A 9686-nucleotide genomic window follows, 5' to 3' on the forward strand; every position below is an offset into this window, starting at 1 on the left:
CTGTCCAGGAGTCTCTTCAAAGACCCTGTCGTATTCGCCTCCACCCCCATCACCAGCAGCCCATTCCATGCACACACCAATCTCTGAGTAAAGAACTTCCCCCTGGCATATCCTCTGTACCTACTTCCAAGCACCTTAAAACTGTGCCCTATCATGATAGCCATTTCAGCCCTGGGAAAAAGCCTCTGACTATCCACATGATCAATGTCTCTCGTCATCTTGTACACCTCTGTCAGGTCACCTCTCATCCTCTGTCACTCCAAGGAGAAAAGGCCAAGTTCACTCAAACTATCCTTGTAAGGCATGCTCCCCAATCCAGGCAACATCCTTGTAAATCTCCTCTGCACCCTTGCTATAGTTTCCACATCCTTCCTGCAGTGAGGTGACCAGAACTGAGCACAGTGCTCCAAGTGGGGTCTGACCAGGGTCCTATATAGCTGTAACATTACCTCTCGACTTCGAAACTCAGTCCCACGGTTGATGAAGGCCAATGCATCGTATGCCTTCTTAACCACAGATTCAACCTGCCCAGCAGCTTTGAGTGTCCTATGGACTTGGACCCCAAGATCCCTCTGATTCTCCACACTGCCAAGTGTCTTACTGCTTTGTATGTAAGTGTCTTACATACTACACTCTGCCATCATATTCGACTTAGCAAAATGAACCACATCACACTTATCTGGGTTGAACTCCATTTGCCACTTTTCAGCCCAGTTTTGCATTCTACCAATGTCCCCCTGTAACCTCTGACAGCTCTCCACACTATCCACACCACCACCAACTTTGGAGTAGTGACAGAAAGGGGTACACTGGGACCATATTTCACATCAAAGAACCCAAGATTTTCTGCCCATTCATTTTCCATCCATCCAAAACTGAAGACCTTGCGAATACAGTAGTCTCAACACTCCTGATGTTGGCAATATTTTAGAACCGACTTTATGTCCTCTTACATTAACCCAATAAACCATCGCTAACTGTAACCTGTGTAGATGTAAAGGTACTTAATCCATTTCCACTAGTAATGCTGAAATTGGGGATGATTTAATAGCACCACAACATAATCTCAATGATTGAATTTGAACTTCATCTAACGGGCTTTAAGACCGCTGGTGAGGCTGACCCAGAAGCAATACATCCATAATCAAAGACAGATTTGATTAAAGCAAAATACATTTAAGTGACCTCCCACTCGCACCCTCATCAGACCCAAATCAGCGACTTGAGCACATTAAGGATATTATTTACGCATCTGCAGATTGTTATTGACATGATCCTTCCAAATTATCCTTATGTCCATCCACATACCGAGACACTTTATCACTGACTGGACCCCTGATTTAACATGTAAATTGAGATCAATTGTGGGGGCAATGTTCCTTTTAGAACACAAAATAAACAGCTCAAGTTTTCGCAATGGAAAATTTCAGTCCCCACTCATGTCCCCATTTCACTACTTCATTAATAGCTGCTTGCATTTCCCTAACTATATAATTTATATTCCTACCTCTCTCCCACAGTGCACCATCATCACCATTTCACGCTGCTCTTTCCGAAGGCCCTGCTCGTTTGTTTAAATCTCGCGCTCACTCTCGCGATATCTCAATCCCGCCGAAAGGCTCCTCTCGCGCCCGATGACCTCCACAGAAACGGCTGCTCGGCTGCCCCGGGTTCCCGTCTCCGTCTCCGTCCGTCGGCACCTTGTCAGCCCGCCGCGCCCGACAGCTCAACACCGCTCCCCGGGCACCAGGTAGGGGCCTGATTCTGTTATTCGACACACATTTTCTTTCATTGTAAAGCCACGCCTCCTCGATCTCGGGCCGCTGCTTCTCTGTGCGAAGGGGAAGCGGGGGGCAGCGTTATCTGGGAGATAGCGGGGGGAGAGGACCAGGGAATGATCACTCCTGAGGTGAAGAGGGAGGAGGGATGGGGTAGGGTGGGGGAATGAGGGACATGGGGGTGGGGAGGAGGGAGCAGGGGTCACAGTGAGGATGGGATAGTTTGAGGGTGGGGGAATTGGTTATGGGGAGGGAGGGTACATGGGGGAGGTGGATTGGTGGTGAGGGGCTCGTTGAGGATGGGACAGGGTGGAGGGATGGTGGTACAGACATGTCACAAACCCACCAGTCCCTCAGACATTATTGTTTAATACAGAAGATCTCATTCCCTTCTCCCTTTCCTCTCTCCTTCCTCTAAAAACACATACAGAGTCACTCAGTATCGGAGGACACTTTGAAGGAGTCTTGAACTAAGCTGTGCCCGTGGACTTGGTCCAATCCTGGAACCTGACCCCTCACTCCTCGTTCCACATCAGACCGAAACAACACTCCTCTTCCTTCTGAAGAACCAATCCCTCTTGACCTGGACCCATGGGACCCTCTGGACATTGTGGCCTTGGGCTGGCGCTCCCTCAGCAGCTTCCTCGATGCCTGCACTTCTCTGGTAAAGTAGAAGTTGGCCCAGCGCTCTTGATCAGTGTGGGACATCCAGACCAACTGGCTGTCTGGGACTGGGGTGGAAGAAGAAACCTGTCCTGTCAGCTGTTGGTTCAGGCTCTGCACCTGACACTCAGAACCTTTCGGGGGGCAGTGGAGGGAAATGGGTGAGTGACCGAGATCTTTAATTACATCCCTGCTGGAGCATTCTTCTCCATCAGGCCTGGGTTTTGCCCTCCCCCTTGCCACATCATATCTGGCGTTCCCTTCCACTGGAGGGAGGTGCCGAGGATGAACGATGTCCTGGGTCCAGATGGGGATGAGCAGGCATCTGCGGCGGCTGTTTGCCAGACGACAGGAGGGTGGTGTCGGCACCGCAGATGTGATTTCTGCCCCCGAAAATCCAGGTGATTCATTCCCCTGCTGCTTCACCTCTGGGATGGTAGACCATCTGTCACAATTGTAGCAGGACAGGGAACCTTGTGGAAAGAGATTGCAAAGCAAACCTTTCCAGTGGCCAGTTGCCATGACCATTCAGGGCTGGTGCAAGCCTGAGAGCTGACTGCAGAGGGTGTAAGATGGTGGTTCTCTTGACCTGGACCCATGGTGGTTGCCAGTGGTTGACCTTAGCCTTCAAGAAAAGATCAAGATGACAACTGATTGTACATCCATGGTAGAGGCAACTCAGCAATACGTGCAAGGCAGCCATTGTAGCTTCTTACACCTCTACATAGTTTTAATTCCCATTTCCATATGCACTTGGAACACCACACACAGTTACTGCCTTCAGAATCATCCGTCAGCACACTGGGAGCACGTTGCATGTGTGGGAAATTGGAAAATTTGCTCTCAAACAATCCAATTTCCTTCCACTCAAGAACACCAGCAAGCAGTGAATAATGATGGCATGCGAATTTCTGTCACCCCTCGCCTGAACTCTAGAGTGTCCCTGAATTTGAACCCCATCTCCATGTTCCTCATCTCCTCTCCCTACCCCCTCCAGGCTCAGCCCTCCTCACTCCTTCCGACCTCCCCCATCCCCATTCCCCCATTCCCTATCTCCCTCTTCACCTCAGGAGTGATCATTCCCTGGTCCTCTCTCCCCGCTATCTCCCAGATAATGCTGCCCCCCGCTTCCCCTTCACGCAGAGAAGGAGCGGCCAGAGATCGAGCGGGCGTGGCTTTACAATGAAAGAAAATGTGTGTCGAATAACAGAATCAGGCCCCTACCTGGTGCCCGGGGTGGGGCGTTGAGCTGTCGGGCGCGGCGGGCCGACAAGGTGCCGACGAACAGAGACAGGAACCCGGGGCAGCCGAGCAGCCGTTTCTGTGGAGGTCATCGGGCGTGAGAGGAGCCTTTCGGCGGGATTGAGATATCGCGAGAGTGAGCGCGAGATTTAAACAAACGAGCAGGGCCTTCGGAAAGAGCAGCGTGAAATGGTGATGATGGTGCATTGTGAGAGAGAGGTAGGAATATAAATTATATAGTTAGGGAAATGCAAGCAGCTATTAATGAAGTAGTGAAATGGGGACATGAGTGGGGACTGAAATTTTCCATTGCGAAAACTTGAGCTGTTTATTTTGTGTTCTAAAAGGAACATTGCCCCCACAATTGATCTCAATTTACATGTTAAATCAGGGGTCCAGTCAGTGATAAAGTGTCTCGGTATGTGGATGGACACAAGGATAATTTGGAAGGATCATGTCAATAACAATCTGCAGATGCGTAAATAATGTCTTTAATGTGCTCAAGTCGCTGATTTGGATCTGATGAGGGTACGAGTGGGAGGTCACTTAAATGTATTTTGCTTTAATCAAACCTGTCTTTGATTATGAATGTATTGCTTCTGGGTCAGCCTCACCAGTGGTCTTAAAGCCCGTTAGATGAAGTTCAAATTCAATCATTGAGATTATTTTTTGGTGCTATTAAATCATCCCCAATTTCAGCATTACTAGTGGAAATGGATTAAGTACCTTTACATCTACACAGGTTACAGTTAGCAATGGTTTATTGGGTTAACGTAAGAGGACATAAAGCTGGTCCTAAAAGATTGCCAACATCAGTCATGTTGCGATGACTGTATTCGCAAGGTATTCTGTTTTGGGTGGATGGAAAATGAATGGGCAGAAAATCTTGGGTTCTTTGATGTGAAATATGGTCCCGGTGTACCCCTTTCTGTCACTACTCCATGGTTTTTCCCTTTGCAGGTGGTTGACTTTAGCCTTCAAGAAAAGATCAAGATGACAATTGATTGTACATCCGTGGTATAGGGAATTCAGCAATACATGCAAGGCAGACATTGTGGATTCTTACACATCACAGTTAATTCAAAAGACCCAGTGACAGGTCGTTCAGGTGTCTCTGATTATGTTCCAAAGGTTCAGGTGATTATTGAGAAAGGATTATCATACAAAGTATCTGTATTCACAGCTGAGGTGGTTGCTATCATTTTAATCTTGGAATGGGCCGGAGAAGTACATCCTGATTATGTACTTCCGTGCTCTGATTTGATCTGTTTTGACATCCGTTAAAAAATGTACTTTAAATTGTAGGTCAGACGTTGTTCTTGATGAAAACCCCTGTTTTCCCTGGGTTGTGCTAGTCCAGGGAATACACACTCTGGTCCTGCCAAATCCAAGAGATTGGGACGGTACTCCCACCTCAAACCTCGGTTTGTGTGGAGACTGTGTATTTTGCTCCCCTGGTACATCTCAGTGCCAAGAAATAACAGCGTGCTGCATGCGATTATATGGATTATATTTATGAATGTTAACTGAACTAAAGGGTTAGTAAAGAAAAGAAAGAAAAAGACAAAAAAGGCCCATTATAATGAAACAGTCAAATGTGCACAAGTTGGAGCTCAGCTCTTCTGAAAGTTATATTCACCGATACTCAATAGACCTCTGCACCTTACTCCATCGAATGATAGTCCTCCCCCGGGTTGAATCCTGCAACCAGTTCTCTCCAGTGTCTTCTCTCTTCGTGTCCCTCCGAAGCAAGACCCCAGATCACACCGATGTCAGGCACACTGAAAAACAACCCGCTCCCCGGATTGGATGGCTCTCATTCCAAAGCACCTATTATCTCCAAATCCAACTATAATCCAAACACTGCTCCTACAGAAATACCATTACATCAACAGTGAAACCTCTATTAGGGTGTTACATTGAGATTGGACAACATCTGTTGAAGCTGCAGGGTTGTGTATACATTTCATATGGGTCCCAGCCCTTGTTGAGGTTGCAGGGAACAAGGTGCCAGACCTTCTAGCTGAGCAATTACTTCAAATTAAGAAAGTAAATGTGGTGCCTTTGCATAAAGGGGAAGCAAAAGCCATGAAATTAGGAGAGGCAGTAGGGGCCACGAGAAGGCCTTGGCGAGCAGGATTTAAGATAGCCCCAAGGCATTCTACAAGTCTGTGAAGAGCAGGAGGATAAGACATAAGAGAATAGGAGTAATGAAGTGTGACAGTGGAAAAGTGTGCAGGAAACAGGAGATAGCTCAGGTACTTTATGAATATTCTGTTTCAGTATTCACTAAGGAAAAGGATCCTGGCGATTGTCGGGTTGACTTACAGCGGATTGAAAAGCTTGAGCATATAGACATTAAGAAAGAGGATGTGCTGGAGCCTTTGGAAAGCATCAAGTTGGATAAGTCTCTGGGATCGGACGAGATGTACCCCAGGCTACTGTGGAAGGTGAGGGGGGAGGTTACTGAGCCTCTAGCAATGATCTTTACATTATCAATGGGGACAGGGGAGATTCTGGAGGATTGGAGGGTTGCAGATGTTGTTCCCTTATTGAAGAAAGGGAGTAGAGATAGTCCAAGAAATTATACACCAGTCAGCCTTGCTTCAGTGGTTGGTAAGTTGGTGGAAAATATCCTAAGAGGCAAGATTTATGAACACTTGGATAGGCATAATATGATTCGCAATAGTCAGCATGGCTTTGTCAACGGCAGGTTGTGCCTTACGAGCCTGATTGAATTTTCTGAGTATGTGACCAAATATATTGATGAAGGTAGACTAGTAGATGTAGCTTATATGGATTTCAGCAAGGCATTTGATAAGGTACCCCATGCAAGGCTCATTGAGAAAGTAAGGATGCATGGGATCCAAAGGGACCCTGTTTTGTGGATCCAGAATTGGCTTGCCGACAGAAGGCAAAGAGTGGTTGTAGACGAGTGACATTCTGCATGGAGGTCAGTGACCAGTGGTGTGCCTCAGGGATCTGTCCTGGGATCCCTTTGTGATTTTGATAAATGACTTGGATGAGGAAATGGAGGGATGGGTTAGTGAAGGATACAAAGTTGGTTGTGTTGGAGGGCTGTCAGAGGTTACAGGGGGACGTTGGTAGAATACAAGACTGGGCTGAAAAGTGGCAAATGGAGTTCATCCCAGATAAATGTGATGTGGTGCATTTTGCTAAGTCAAATGTGATGGCAGAGTGTAGTATGAATAGTAAGACACTTGGCAGTGTGGAGGAGCAGAGGGATCTTGGGGTCCAAGTCCATAGGACGCTCAAAGCTGCTGGGCAGGTTGTATCTGTGGTTAAGAAGGCATACGATGCATTGACCTTCATCAACCGTGGGACTGAGTTTCGAAGTCGGGAGGTAATATTACAGCTGTATTGGACCCTGGTCAGACCCCACTTGGAGTACTGTGCTCAGTTCTGGTCACCTTACTGCAGGAAGGATGTGATACTATAGAAAGGGTGCAGAGATTTACAAAGATGTTGCCTGGATCAGGTAGCATGCCTTACGAGAATAATTTGAGTGAACTTGGCCTTTTCTCTTTGGCGTGACAGAGGATGAGAGGTGACCTGATGGAGGTGTACAAGATGACAGACATTTATCATGTGGATTGTCAGAGGCTTTTTCCCAGTGCTGAAATGGCTATCACAAGTGGGCACAGTTTTAAGGTGTTTTGAAGTAGGTATAGGGGAGATGCCAGGGCAAGTTCTTTACGCAGTGATTGGTGAGTGCGTGGAATGGGCTGCCGGCGATGGTGGTGGAGGCGCATACGATAGGGTCTTTGAAAAGACTCCTGGATAGGGACATGGAGCTCAGAAAAAAAGAGGGTTATTGGTTACCCAAGGTAAATGGAGGGGAGGAGAAGATGGCGGCACGACGCAGCGTGCACGGCCGCTCCAAATTGATAGTGTATTTGCGAAGTTGGATAATGTGCACAATCCTGATTTCATAGAGACAGCCGTGAGAAGCACGGAGGAACATCTGGAGAAACTTCTGAACTGCCTGCTTCGCTACCGCTGCTACTGTGTGATCGAGAATCTGCAGAGAGGAAGGCCCCAAATCCTCGGCTTTGCCTGTTGCCGGGGCCGGGGTCGAAGCACTCGGCAGAGATGGTGCTCGGTGTCGGAGACACAAAATAATCTGCAGATGCTGGGGAGAGAGGACCAGGGAATGATCACTCCTGAGGTGAAGAGGGAGGAGGGATGGGGTTGGGGCAGGTCGGAAGGAGTAGGGAGGGCTGAGGCTGGAGCGGGTAGGGTGAGGGACATGGGGGTGGGGAGGGAGGAAGCAGGGGTCACAGTGACCATGGGATAGTTTGAGGGTGGGGGGAATTGGTTATGGGGAGCGAGGGTGCATGGGGGAGGTGGATTGGTGGTGAGGGGCTTGTTGAGGATGGGACAGGGGGGAGGGATGGTGGTGCAGACTTGTCACAAGCCCACCAGTCCCTCAGACATTGTTTAATACAGAAGATCTCATTCCCTTCTCCCTTCTCCCTTTTCCATTTCTACCCTTTCCTCTCTCCTTCCTCTAAAAACACATACAGAGTCACTCGGAATCGGAGGACACTTTGAAGGAGTCTGGAACTAAGCTGTGCCCGTGGACTTGGTCCAATCCTGGAACCTGACCCCTCGCTCCTCGTTCCACATCAGACCTAAACAGCACCCCTCTTCCTTCCGAAGAACCAATCGCTCTTGACCTGGACCCATGGGACCCTCTGGACATTGTGGCCTTGGGCTGGCGCTCCCTCAGCAGCTTCCTCGATGCCTGCACTTCTCTGGTAAAGTAGGAGTTGGCCCAGCACTCAAGATCAGTGCGGGACATCCAGACCAACTGGCTGTCTGGGACTGGGGTGGAAGAAGAAACCTGTCCTGTCAGCTGTTGGTTCAGGCTCTACACCTGACACTCAGAACCTTTCAGGGGGCAGTGGAGGGAAATGGGTGAGTGACCGAGATCTTTAATCACATCCCTGCTGGAGCATTGTTCTGCATCAAGGCTGGGTTTTGCCCTGCCCCTTGCCTCATCATACTTGGCGTTCTCTTCCACTGGGGGGAGGTGCCGAGGATGAACGATATCCTGGGCCCAGATGGGGATGAGCAGGGATCTGCAGCGGCCGTTTGCCAGACGACAGGAACGTGGTGTCGGCACCGCAGACGTGATTTCGGACTGAAAATCCAGGTGATTCATTCCCCTGCTGCTTCACCTCTGGGATGGTAGATCACCTGTCACAATTGCAGCAGGACAGGGAACCTTGTGGAAAGTGATTGCACAGCAGACCTCTCCATGGGCCAGTTGCCGTGACCGTTCATGGCTGGTGTAGGCCTGAGAGCTGACTGCAGAGGTTGTAAGATGGTGGTTCTCCTACGGGGTGTGGGAGAGTGGCCATTGACCATCGTGGTAAGGGCTAGGACGAGGATGACAGCGTTTGGAAACTAGGACTATGTCAGCACCAATGTTGTCCTTACCAACTGTACCTGACTGCATTAAGGTTCAAGGTACATTTATTGTCAAAGAATGTATGCAGTATACAAATCAGATTCATCATTAACACCAGTATTCTCCTGCATCAGGACGTGGACGCACCCGTGGACAAAACAACTGGCCAATGACAGCCCAAAGGTTGCAGTGAGCACAGTCACAGGATGATGCCATGCCGGGGTCACCCTCGAGCTGAGGCAAGGGGAGACAGAGATTGGCTGTGCGACATAGGCACGTGGTGGCACATTTTCTGGGAATGGAAGAGGGGTTAGAATGTCCAAAGAAGCAGGAATTATCCACACTTCCCATATTGGCAGGAGGCTATGGTGTGGTTCTAACCCATGGGATATGGAGATGGGAACTGTGCATGGTACTCCCTCTGTGGGTCTGACCTTGTGATCGGGAGACAGAAAAGGGCATGGTGTTTCCAGTGTGGGTCTCATCCAGCCCTTTCCAGATTTAACCCACATTCAACAATCCCACTGCCTAATCCTCACTGCATGTGATTGATATTCCAGGTTGAT

General features: G+C 48.8%; 1 long non-coding RNA gene across 2 annotated transcripts; it reads left to right on the plus strand.

Moving 5' to 3' along the window:
• Positions 1–3773: 3773 nt before the first annotated feature.
• On the plus strand, positions 3774–8916 carry LOC140191706 (uncharacterized). Of its 2 annotated transcripts, XR_011883886.1 has the most exons (5): positions 3774–3902; positions 4644–4820; positions 5967–6133; positions 7640–7872; positions 8231–8916. It is a non-coding gene; the product is annotated as an uncharacterized lncRNA (long non-coding RNA). The 2 variants fall into 2 exon arrangements; XR_011883885.1 differs by lacking the exon at positions 4644–4820 and having other exon boundaries at positions 8231–8913.
• The last annotated feature ends 770 nt before the right edge of the window (positions 8917–9686 follow it).

This window comes from Mobula birostris, chromosome X (genome assembly GCF_030028105.1).
Source record: "Mobula birostris isolate sMobBir1 chromosome X, sMobBir1.hap1, whole genome shotgun sequence".
Taxonomy (NCBI): domain Eukaryota; kingdom Metazoa; phylum Chordata; class Chondrichthyes; order Myliobatiformes; family Myliobatidae; genus Mobula; species Mobula birostris.